Source organism: Gnatocerus cornutus, unplaced genomic scaffold, assembly GCF_029298725.1.
Source record: "Gnatocerus cornutus isolate USDA-ARS CGAHR unplaced genomic scaffold, icGnaCorn1.1 ctg00000342.1, whole genome shotgun sequence".
Classification (NCBI taxonomy): Eukaryota; Metazoa; Arthropoda; class Insecta; order Coleoptera; family Tenebrionidae; genus Gnatocerus; species Gnatocerus cornutus.
Window position 1 is genome coordinate 7,501 of NW_028275661.1, and position 12,500 is coordinate 20,000.

At 40.4% G+C, this 12,500-nt stretch overlaps 3 non-coding genes across 3 annotated transcripts in view; all 3 read right to left on the reverse strand.

Moving 5' to 3' along the window:
* LOC148165379 (large subunit ribosomal RNA) overlaps positions 1 to 190 on the reverse strand; it is a 4,040-nt gene extending 3,850 nt beyond the window's left edge. The window contains exon 1 of the ribosomal RNA XR_015771528.1: positions 1 to 190. This exon is cut by the window's left edge and continues 3,850 nt beyond it. This is a non-coding gene — a ribosomal RNA (large subunit ribosomal RNA).
* A 659-nt stretch (positions 191 to 849) lies between these two features.
* On the reverse strand, positions 850 to 1,006 carry LOC148165380 (5.8S ribosomal RNA). Its single transcript, XR_015771525.1, has one exon. It is a non-coding gene; the product is annotated as a 5.8S ribosomal RNA (ribosomal RNA).
* A 1,622-nt stretch (positions 1,007 to 2,628) lies between these two features.
* On the reverse strand, positions 2,629 to 4,549 carry LOC148165381 (small subunit ribosomal RNA). Its single transcript, XR_015771527.1, has one exon. It is a non-coding gene; the product is annotated as a small subunit ribosomal RNA (ribosomal RNA).
* Positions 4,550 to 12,500: the final 7,951 nt, after the last annotated feature.

Below are 12,500 nucleotides of genomic sequence, written 5' to 3' on the forward strand. Positions count from 1 at the left end.
CGCCGCACGATCTCGGGATGACGGATCCTCCCTAACACCACATTTCCCGGCGTCCGGTTTCGGCCGCGGGATTCGGTGCTGGGCTTCTCCCTGTTCGCTCGCCGCTACTGAGGGAATCCTAGTTAGTTTCTTTTCCTCCGCTTAGTAATATGCTTAAATTCAGCGGGTAGTCTCACCTGCTCTGAGGTCGCATATGAAAAATAAAAATTTTTCATTCGGTCATTTCGACGATCACGACACGTCTCCCATTCCTTGCTATACGTGTTCGTCATTTTTCTTTTTAAAAAATGGCTAAGTTTACAGAAACGCTTACGATCTGACGTCTGTCGCGATTTGCATTACACGTCTCGGACACGACGACCGTCTATAACGTTCTCAACCTTAAAACGCCATTTTTTTTTTTTTAAATGACGACATGTTGAAGAAATAGGACGTGCTACGCCGAAAGACCAGCCAACAACTACAACAAGTAGTAGTTGGTCGCTTTCGCGTCTTAAGATGTCGCGCAAATTTACTCGCTGCACGAGAAACGCACACAAACACACGATTCTACGACACACCACGCAAGAACATGTGCCGACGTAAACACTTTCGTATTTATGATTCGCAAGGTGGACGTCCGACGGACTTTGTAAAAAAAAATACAAAGCATACCCGTCCCGTCCTTTTTGACGAAAAAACACGCTCGAGTAAACGTCTCGGCACACGTTCGAGGCGTGCGTCGTTATATCGTGACGTAAGTGACGATCACGTACATTAATGAGTACCTATTCGACGCGTCGCAACACATCCAACACGCTCCGACGTTTTCGTCCGAAAACGAAAACCGAGCAGTCTTTGAAATTGACACGACCCTCAGCCAGGAGTGGTCCGGGAACATTATATCCGAGGACCGCAATGTGCGTTCGAAATGTCGATGTTCATGTGTCCTGCAGTTCACAAGTTGACGCGCAATTAGCTGCGTTCTTCATCGACCCACGAGCCAAGTGATCCACCGTTCAGGGTAATCTTTTTAAAATTTAAACGCTCGTTCCACAAGAACCCCGATCATGCCGATCGTCCAGCTGTCTATACACGTCTTGCAAAAATTTTTGCGTACGTGCGTACATCCGAAACGAAAATGATCTTCGTGGTTCCGAAACGTGCCACGTCTAAAATTTCGGTGTTGTGGTATGGATATTTATGATTCTCGCTCTTAATTGTCTTTCGTCCGTACTTTCTCGTCTGAAAGGGAACGCGATCGTCGGTCTCAGTTTTACGCGTACGAAAAAATTAAAAAAAATATTAACCCAAACACAAATTTGTATCCGCGCACCGAAAAAGAAGCACTTTTCTTTTTCACGCGGTCTCCGCTTTTACACGCAAAGTACGAGCATGTATGTGTGAAGATGGGACATGTTCGATACGATTTTAATTAGGAATTTGCCAATTTCCTTTTTCTCAGCAATAATTTTAATAAATAATGCTGCTTTCTCTCATAAACTACATTTTCGGTAGTTTTCCTTTATTGTGTCTTTCATTTAGTGTGCGTGTGTGTGTGTCAAGCACTTTAAAAAGTGTGACGAAGAGACGGTTTTTGATCGATCGGAATGAACACATCATTACATCATCGTACTCGTTATGAAAAAGCGAATTAGTATCCGCCGTAAGCGAAAAGAGATTTTCGCGGGCGGTCTTTGTGTTCGTGTTTCAATTTTCTTTCTATATTTTTTCGTCGCCAAACCGAAGACAGATCGTGAATTTTGACGAAAAAATTTATAGACGTGCCAGACTGAGCGTCTAACATAAAATCCTCAAGTTTACCGTTCTATATCGTGACTTAATGACGATTGACGGTGTATATAATTTTGAAATGGTGCAGTCGTACGCTCCGTAAAGAGAATTTTACCGTTTCTAACGAAATCACTTTACCACATCTACCAAAAACATTAAAAAAGCAAGGTGTGATGTGTGTGCGATCGCTCGTTTAACGGCGCTTTCAAAAAACTCTTTGAAGCGTCTAACGACGAACATCATTCACGCGAATCGTAGAATCGGGAGCGTTTCTCGCCGGTCCCGTAGCCGGGCGTAAATCATTTAAAACCCACGGTGTCGTAACCTAATTCGACACCTGCGATTTTCTTCTTTCTCGACTACTCTGCTACATCCTCTCCGTGTGTCCGAAAAAAGAGGACTTCTAACGTCTTTCGACTTTCGCGGTGGAGTTCACAACTTTCCGCGATCCGGTCGAAAAACCGAAAGCGTCCCTCCTTCTTTCCATCATTGGAAAAGATCGAGAGATAGTACAAAAAAAATCAAAAAATCTAGGTACCCGAAGAAACAGCCGTATGCCCGAGCGAATTCGGTTTTTCTCGTTCAAAAAAGGTGAAAAACTCGATCGCAAGGACCGGCGCTGCGGGCCAGCGTAACGCTATTGTTTTTCCGAATATGTACGATTCGTAGTTCAAAACGTCGTACACACGGTGTTTCAAAAAGAAACAAGCAACGGCACGACAAAAGATCGTGCCGTCGACTCCATGTCATCGACGACGGTGTTGTAAAAACATAAAGTGTACATCGACACGATCAAATGAAAATGCATAATAATAAATTATACATATGTCAAAATTCGTGTGTACGAGGACACGTTAATGATCCTTCCGCAGGTTCACCTACGGAAACCTTGTTACGACTTTTACTTCCTCTAAATGATCAAGTTTGGTCATCTTCCCAGCGACATCGACGACGTCGAAACGCCATCGCGTACCGGTCCGAAGACCTCACTAAATCATTCAATCGGTAGTAGCGACGGGCGGTGTGTACAAAGGGCAGGGACGTAATCAACGCGAGCTTATGACTCACGCTTACTGGGAATTCCTCGTTCATGGGGAACAATTGCAAGCCCCAATCCCTAGCACGAAGGAGGTTCAGCGGGTTACCCGGACCGCTCGGTCAGGGAGGACACGCTGATTCCTTCAGTGTAGCGCGCGTGCGGCCCAGAACATCTAAGGGCATCACAGACCTGTTATTGCTCAATCTCGTGCGGCTAGAAGCCGCCTGTCCCTCTAAGAAGAATTGTTTGTACGCCGACAGTAAAAACCGCGCACGACCACCGGGCGAACCCAGGATCGACGGGCCTTTGGGATGTCGAAATACGCCTATTTAGCAGGCTAGAGTCTCGTTCGTTATCGGAATTAACCAGACAAATCGCTCCACCAACTAAGAACGGCCATGCACCACCACCCACCGAATCAAGAAAGAGCTCTCAATCTGTCAATCCTTCCGGTGTCCGGGCCTGGTGAGGTTTCCCGTGTTGAGTCAAATTAAGCCGCAGGCTCCACTCCTGGTGGTGCCCTTCCGTCAATTCCTTTAAGTTTCAGCTTTGCAACCATACTTCCCCCGGAACCCAAAAGCTTTGGTTTCCCGGAAGCTGCCCGCCGAGTCATCGGAAGAACGTCGGCGGATCGCTAGCTGGCATCGTTTATGGTTAGAACTAGGGCGGTATCTGATCGCCTTCGAACCTCTAACTTTCGTTCTTGATCAATGAAAGCGTTTTTGGCAAATGCTTTCGCTTCTGTCCGTCTTGCGACGATCCAAGAATTTCACCTCTAACGTCGCAATACGAATGCCCCCATCCGTTCCTATTAATCATTACCTCGGGGTTCCGAAAACCAACAAAATAGAACCGAGGTCCTATTCCATTATTCCATGCACACAGTATTCAGGCGAAGTTTTAGCCTGCTTTAAGCACTCTAATTTGTTCAAAGTAAACGTGCCGGCCCACCTCGACACTCAATGAAGAGCACCGCGGCGGGATTGAGTTGGGCCGCCCTCTCGAGCTAAGCCCACCGGCAGGACGTCCCGCGGCACGCCAGTTGACACCGCGAACGATGAACCGGCGGCGCGGGACACAGATTCGACTACGAGCTTTTTAACCGCAACAACTTTAATATACGCTATTGGAGCTGGAATTACCGCGGCTGCTGGCACCAGACTTGCCCTCCAATTGATCCTCGTTAAAGGGTTTAGAGTGTACTCATTCCGATTACGGGGCCTCGGATGAGTCCCGTATCGTTATTTTTCGTCACTACCTCCCCGTGCCGGGAGTGGGTAATTTGCGCGCCTGCTGCCTTCCTTGGATGTGGTAGCCGTTTCTCAGGCTCCCTCTCCGGAATCGAACCCTGATTCCCCGTTACCCGTTACAACCATGGTAGGCGCAGAACCTACCATCGACAGTTGATAAGGCAGACATTTGAAAGATGCGTCGCCGGTGCGAGACCGTGCGATCAGCGTAAAGTTATTCAGAGTCACCAAGTTGTACGATGACGGAGACCGCCACCGATTGGTTTTGATCTAATAAAAGCGCTCCTTCCGTTTCCGGTTGGAGCTCTGTTTGCATGTATTAGCTCTAGAATTACCACAGTTATCCAAGTAAATGTGGGTACGATCTAAGGAACCATAACTGATTTAATGAGCCTTTCGCGGTTTCACCTTAATTTGGCTTGTACTGAGACATGCATGGCTTAATCTTTGAGACAAGCATATGACTACTGGCAGGATCAACCAGGGAACTGCGTTCTTGTTTTAAAATAAGAGAGTTTTAGTCTTTCTTTCCTTCTAGTCATATAAGCTACAATAATCGTAGAATTTCGGAAAGACACCTGCTGCTCTTATAAAAAACTGAACACTTTCCTATTATTGTTTTGAAGAAAGTGTGCGTGTCTGCGAAACGAAAACCTCGTAAGAAGAGACGTAACGCCACGCGATCTTTCTGGATGGAAAATTTTTCGACATTTTTCTCACATCATCCTTGATTGAATCTCCTGCAACAATTTTATTCTTATTCATACCGTTCTAAGTTGTCGTCGTCGTCGAAATAAATAATTTGTACACACTTCGGGGTACACGTTTGTCAAAATTCATGAAATGCAACGTAACATTTTTACTTTAATAAATTTTTACAGTGCATTCAGATCGACTAAACGAACAACGACGGATGAATTGATTTATGGATTTTTATTTGTTGCGACTCATCGGAGGAGAGAGTGAAGAAAAAATAATCCAATATCATGGTTACGGAATAATTTTCTATGACTTTTTCATCCTTGTTTGAATCTTGCAACAATTAATTTTATTCATCCGTTCTAAGTTGTCGTCGTCGTCGAAATAAATAATTTGTACACATTTCGGTACACGTTTGTCAAAATTCATGAAATGCAACGTAACATTTTACTTTAATAAATTTTTACAGTGCATTCAGATCGACTAAACGAACAACGACGGATGGATTACTTATTTTTGTTGCGACTCATCGGACGAAAAGTAGAAACATAATCCTCCATTGTAATATAGTTTTTACGGAAAATTTTTCTTTTATTTTATATCCTTGATTGAATGCTGCATTTTATCCGTCTTTTTTTCGTCAAAAACAGAGATCAATGCGATTCATCGGACGAAGAAATAATTTCCCAGTTCAAAATTTAGAGATTTTTGGGCACATCGACTTGAAATTTTATCGTAAAGAAAAAATATCGTCGTCGACAAGCAAAAGTTCAAACATTCTCCATACTCTTCGCTAGATTGAAAGCGACGGTTTATTGTGAGATTTCTCTTTAGAAATATTCACACGTTACGAGTTTATGAAATTTTATTTATTTCAAAATTCTCGCTCGGACTTTAGTGAGTTGACGCATTTGTTAATTTTTGGTCGTTCTGACACGAACACATAAAATCTTTGATTGCATTTGGACCGCTAACATAGAAACGCTCGCCGCATCCGCAATCTCGCTGTGCATGGTCAATGGCAAGATTTGTCATCCCTCAAACGATGGTGGGTCCACAGGGTACACATTCCGGCCATCGTCCCAACTACGGGTAAGTCGCGGTGTACGAGAGGTAACAAGATAATCGGACGCACATAAAATCACATTTCGATCGTACGCTTTTGTCCGCTGCTACATACCACCACTACTATCCCTATATATGCCAGCGCGGCAGCGTTCAGCTCTGAATCACTCGATGCGCGAAACGGTCGAAATCCCATAGCGCGCCGGCCGCTCGCTATGGGCGAGGGGTCGGGTAAATCGGTCTGATCGCTCGGTGCAAAAGTCCGTTTGGGTACTTAGAGACGGAATTTTAAAATTCTGATTTCGCAGATCAATTTCAAGGGTCATTAGGACTCGAATGCCGTTAACGGTGTTTTGAAAAAAATATTTTTTACGTTTTTACGGCATTTCGACCGAACACCTCAGTTCCGACTTCGGACTTAGAATAATTTTCATCAAAATTTCGAACGCCTCAGTTTCCAGAGGGTTTTAGATCCCGTTTAGTTAGGGGTTTGAAATTATCACAGCCACCCTTGTTTGGTGTTAGTTCGACCGTAACTTTTGTTCGTTTGCATTTAATTTCGATTTTTCTCGGACTTTTGGTCAATGTAAATTTATCAACCGCTACACTTCCGACTTCGGACTTAGACGAATGAGCGCCGAACGCTACAGTTTCGACTTCGGACTTAGAAAAATTTCGCTCGACCGCCACAGTTTCGAATTGGACTTAGAAAAATTTCGGTCGAACGCCTCAGTTTCGAATCGGACTTAGAAAAATTTTGGTCGACCGCTACAGTTTCGACTTCGGACTTAGAAAAATTTCGTTCGAACGCTACAGTTTCGACTTCGGACTTAGAAAAATTTCGCTCGACCGCCACAGTTCCAACATGAGACTTAGAAAAATTTTCATCAAAAATTCGATCACCTCAGTTTCGACTACGGACTTAGAAAAATTTCGGTCAACCGCCACAGTTCCTACTTCGGTCTTAGAAAAATTTTGATGAAAATTTTGAACGCCTCAGTTTCCAGAGGGTTTTAGATCCCGTTTAATTAGAAGCTTGAAATTATAAAATCTACCTTCTATCGATGTTAGTTCGACCCAAACATTTGTTCGTTTGCATTTAATTTCGATTTTTCTCGTACTTTTGGTCAATGTAAATTTGTCAACCGCTACACTTCCGACTTCGGACTTAGACGAATGAGCGCCGAACGCTACAGTTTCGACTTCGGACTTAGAAAAATTTCGTTCGAACGCTACAGTTTCGACTTCGGACTTGGAAAAATTTCGCTCGACCGCCACAGTTCCAACATGAGACTTAGAAAAATTTTTATCAAAAATTCGAACACCTCAGTTTCGACTACGGACTTAGAAAAATTTCGCTCGACCGCCACAGTTCCTATTTCGGACTTAGAAAAATTTTCATCAAAATTTCGAACGCCTCAGTTTCCAGAGGGTTTTAGATCCCGTTTAATTAGGAGCTTGAAATTATAAAATCTACCTTCTATCGATGCTAGTTCGACCCAAACATTTGTTCGTTTGGATTTAATTTCGATTTTTCTCGGACTTTTGGTCAATGTAAATTTGTCAACCGCTACACTTCCGAGTTCGGACTTAGACGAATGAGCGCCGAACGCTACAGTTTCGACTTCGGACTTAGAAAAATTTTGTTCGAACGCTACAGTTTCGAATCGGACTTAGAAAAATTTTGGTCGACCGCTACAGTTTCGACTTCGGACTTAGAAAAATTTTGTTCGAACGCTACAGTTTCGACTTCGGACTTGGAAAAATTTCGATCGAACGCCACAGTTCCGACTTTTTTTCGAAACTGTAGCGTTCAGTCAAATTGCCGTAAAAACGTAAAAAACTTTTTTTACAAAACATGGTCGACAGCATTCGAGTCCTAATAATCCTTGAAATTGATCTGCGAAATCAGAATTTTAAAATTCCGTCTCTAAGTACCCAAACGGACTTTTGCACCGAGCGATCAGACCGTTTTACTCTACCCCTCGCCCATAGCGAGCGGCCGGCGCACTATGGGATTTCGATCGTTTCACGCATCGAGCGATTCAGAGCTGATCGCTGCCGCGGCGGCATATATAGGGAGTACTGATGGTAAGTGGCAGCGATGACGGACAAGTACGCACGATGAATGGATTGACATGAAATCAAATGTGCGCGTCCGTACGATCTGTTACCTCTCGTACATCGCGACCCCGTTTAATGATATTATGCTAAATTAAAAATAAAAATACATCGATGAAATAAAAAGTGGTAAATCTCTAGAAAGACAATATACCGCTGTGAATAAAAATTTCTCGATGAATAGCGAAATGTGAATTAGTCCGCCTGTAACGTGCATTTTGCGAACGAATTAGCTAATTCACCGCTAGTTAAAAAACGTGACCACCCAGTGCTCTTATCCAAAGTCGTCTGCAAATGAGATGAAATTAATAATCTTGACTCTAATGCAGACGACAAATTGAATTGAATAATTTACTTGAATAATGTGACGGATCTATAAAATAAAACACAAAGCCCGAAACACCAAGCAGTAAAAATCTCGATTATTGTTCCGCCCGTTGAAAAACAAAAGATCCGTCACATGGTAAGCAGAACTGGTGAAAATTGTGAAAGACTTGTTTCTCCTCCGATAACAAGCTTGAATTAAATATGATCAAGTGAATGATATTGGAAACCAAAGAACGAAACTGAGGAGAAGCAAATGTTCAGTAATATATTATGAATAATTATAATATTAATATAAATAATAATATTATATTAAAAATGGGAATTGTATGTGGTTGATGGAAAAAGTTTTTTTTTCTGTTGACCGCTACAGTTCCCAATTTGGACTTAAAAAAAAAAAAAAAAAAAAAAAAAAAAAAAAAAAAAAAATGTGTATACGGAAGGTAAAAAGCAAAAAATAAAATATTTTATTATTTTTTTTACGGGTCCCTACCGCTACAGTTCCCACTGAATGTGTCCTTTTCGCGCTAAGTCCATGCAGTCGCTACAGTTCCGAAACTGGACTTGTAAAAATTTCGACATTTTTGAACGCATCAGTTCCGAACGAGGTTTCAAAACTGTAGCGTTCGGTGTAAACGCATCAGTTCCGAATGAGTTTTCGCAACTGTGGCGTTTCATTTTTGTGCTTTCATGGTTGCATAAACAATCGCCAGTGTGAACGCTTCAGTTCCGAATGAGTTTTCGAAACTGTAGCGTTTCATATTTCTGCTTTCATGGTTGCATAAGCAATCGCCAGTGTGAACGCTTCAGTTCCGAATAGATTTTCGAAACTGTAGCGTTCAATGTGAACGCTTCAGTTCCGACTTTGGACTTAGAATAATTTTCATCAAAATTCGAACGCCACAGTTTCGAAAGGGTTTTAGATCCCGTTTAGTTAGGGACTTAAAATTATGACATCCACTTTCGATTAATGTTAGTTCGGTCCGAACTTTTGTTCATTTCCATTTAATTTCAATTTTTCTCGGACTTTTGGTCTTTGTTAATTTTGTCCTTTCGAAACTGTAACGTTCAAAGTGAACGCCTCAGTTCCGAATAGATTCTCGAAACTGTAGCGTTCAATGTGAACGCTTCAGTTCCGAATAGATTCTCGAAACTGTAGCGTTCAATGTGAACGCTTCAGTTCCGAATAGATTCTCGAAACTGTAGCGTTCAATATGAACGCTTCAGTTCCGAATAGATTCTCGAAACTGTAGCGTTCAATGTGAACGCTTCAGTTCCGACTTTGGACTTGGAATAATTTTCATCAAAATTCGAACGCCACAGTTTCGAAAGGGTTTTAGATCCCGTTTAGTTAGGGACTTAAAATTATGACATCCACTTTCGATTAATGTTAGTTCGGTCCGAACTTTTGTTCGTTTTCATTTAATTTCGATTTTTCTCGGACATTTAGACTATGCGAATTTTAGATTTTTCAAGCTGTAGCGTTTGGCGAGAACGCCGCAGTTACGGACAGGTTTTGTGTCAGACTTTCAATAATCTGAAAAAACTCCGAAAAAAGAAAATAATTAGTGTTTTCATGGTTGCATAACAATTTAAAATTCATGCACAAAAATAATCCATCTATATTTCCGTTATTCAAGAATGCAAAGGAAAGACGAAAGTTCGGCAACAATTAGTTTCCGCGGTTGCATAACCATTCAAACGTTATGCTTAAACACAATCCATTTACGATATATAATAAAAATAAAGCTTTATTATCAACTTTGAAGTCCATTCTATTGCTGATCTTTAGACCTATAGATTAGGTCAAGATGTCAAATGTCAAAAAACAACTACAGGTTCCTGTATTTGTAGCAATGCTGGCGCCATCTGTAGAACAGTTACCTAAACTTGAAAGTCAAAAAAATTACAGCTTTCTGTAACTATTAATGTTGGTATCGCCACCTGTTAGTCGAAAACATAATTTAGTGGCGCCATCTATATGACAGGTCTGGAACTTCAGAAATGTCAAAAATTACAAGATTCTGGGTTAATTTACGTATTTTTCTTGAATTTTAAGCATAATTTGACCTGACCTGACCCTAAAATGGCGTCATCTATGTGTCAGGTCTGGAACTTCAGAAATGTCAAAAATTACAAGATTCTGGGTTAATTTACGTATTTTTCTTGAATTTTAAGCATAATTTGACCTAACTGACCCTAAAATGGCGCCATCTATGTGTCAGGTCTGGAACTTCATAAATGTCAAAAATTACAAGATTCTGGGTTAATTTACGTATTTTTCTTGAATTTTAAGCATAATTTGACCTGACCTGACCCTAAAATGGCGTCATCTATGTGTCAGGTTTGGAACTTCAGAAATGTCAAAAATTACTGTTTTTTCCTTTATTTTACATATTGTTTTTGAATTTTGGCGCCTATTTTAACTCAAAAATGGCGCCATCTATATGACAGGTCTGGAACTTCAGAAATGTCAAAAATTACTGTTTTTTCCTTTATTTTACATATTGTTTTTGAATTTTGGCGCCTATTTTAACTCAAAAATGGCGCCATCTATATGACAGGTCTGGAACTCCATAAATGTCAAAAATTACAAGATTCTGGGTTAATTTACGTATTTTTCTTGAATTTTAAGCATAATTTGACCTAACTGACCCTAAAATGGCGCCATCTATGTGTCAGGTCTGGAACTTCAGAAATGTCAAAAATTACAAGATTGTGGGTTAATTTACGTATATTTCTTGAATTTTAAGCATAATTTGACCTAACTGACCCTAAAATGGCGCCATCTATGTGTCAGGTCTGGAACTTCAGAAATGTCAAAAATTACAAGATTCTGGGTTAATTTACGTATTTTTCTTGAATTTTAAGCATAATTTGACCTGACCTGACCCTAAAATGGCGTCATCTATATGACAGGTCTGGAACTTCATAAATGTCAAAAATTACAAGATTCTGGGTTAATTTACGTATTTTTCTTGAATTTTAAGCATAATTTGACCTGACCTGACCCTAAAATGGCGCCATCTATGTGTCAGGTCTGGAACTTCAGAAATGTCAAAAATTACTGTTTTTTCCTTTATTTTACATATTGTTTTTGAATTTTGGCGCCTATTTTAACTCAAAAATGGCGCCATCTATATGACAGGTCTGGAACTTCAGAAATGTCAAAAATTACAAGATTCTGGGTTAATTTACGTATTTTTCTTGAATTTTAAGCATAATTTGACCTGACCTGACCCTAAAATGGCGTCATCTATATGACAGGTCTGGAACTTCAGAAATGTCAAAAATTACTGTTTTTTCCTTTATTTTACATATTGTTTTTGAATTTTGGCGCCTATTTTAACTCAAAAATGGCGCCATCTATATGACAGGTCTGGAACTCCATAAATGTCAAAAATTACAAGATTCTGGGTTAATTTACGTATTTTTCTTGAATTTTAAGCATAATTTGACCTAACTGACCCTAAAATGGCGCCATCTATGTGTCAGGTCTGGAACTTCAGAAATGTCAAAAATTACAAGATTGTGGGTTAATTTACGTATATTTCTTGAATTTTAAGCATAATTTGACCTAACTGACCCTAAAATGGCGCCATCTATGTGTCAGGTCTGGAACTTCAGAAATGTCAAAAATTACAAGATTCTGGGTTAATTTACGTATTTTTCTTGAATTTTAAGCATAATTTGACCTGACCTGACCCTAAAATGGCGTCATCTATATGACAGGTCTGGAACTTCATAAATGTCAAAAATTACAAGATTCTGGGTTAATTTACGTATTTTTCTTGAATTTTAAGCATAATTTGACCTGACCTGACCCTAAAATGGCGCCATCTATGTGTCAGGTCTGGAACTTCAGAAATGTCAAAAATTACTGTTTTTTCCTTTATTTTACATATTGTTTTTGAATTTTGGCGCCTATTTTAACTCAAAAATGGCGCCATCTATATGACAGGTCTGGAACTTCAGAAATGTCAAAAATTACAAGATTCTGGGTTAATTTACGTATTTTTCTTGAATTTTAAGCATAATTTGACCTGACCTGACCCTAAAATGGCGTCATCTATGTGTCAGGTCTGGAACTTCAGAAATGTCAAAAATTACTGTTTTTTCCTTTATTTTACATATTGTTTTTGAATTTTGGCGCCTATTTTAACTCAAAAATGGCGCCATCTATATGACAGGTCTGGAACTTCAGAAATGTCAAAAATTACAAGATTCTG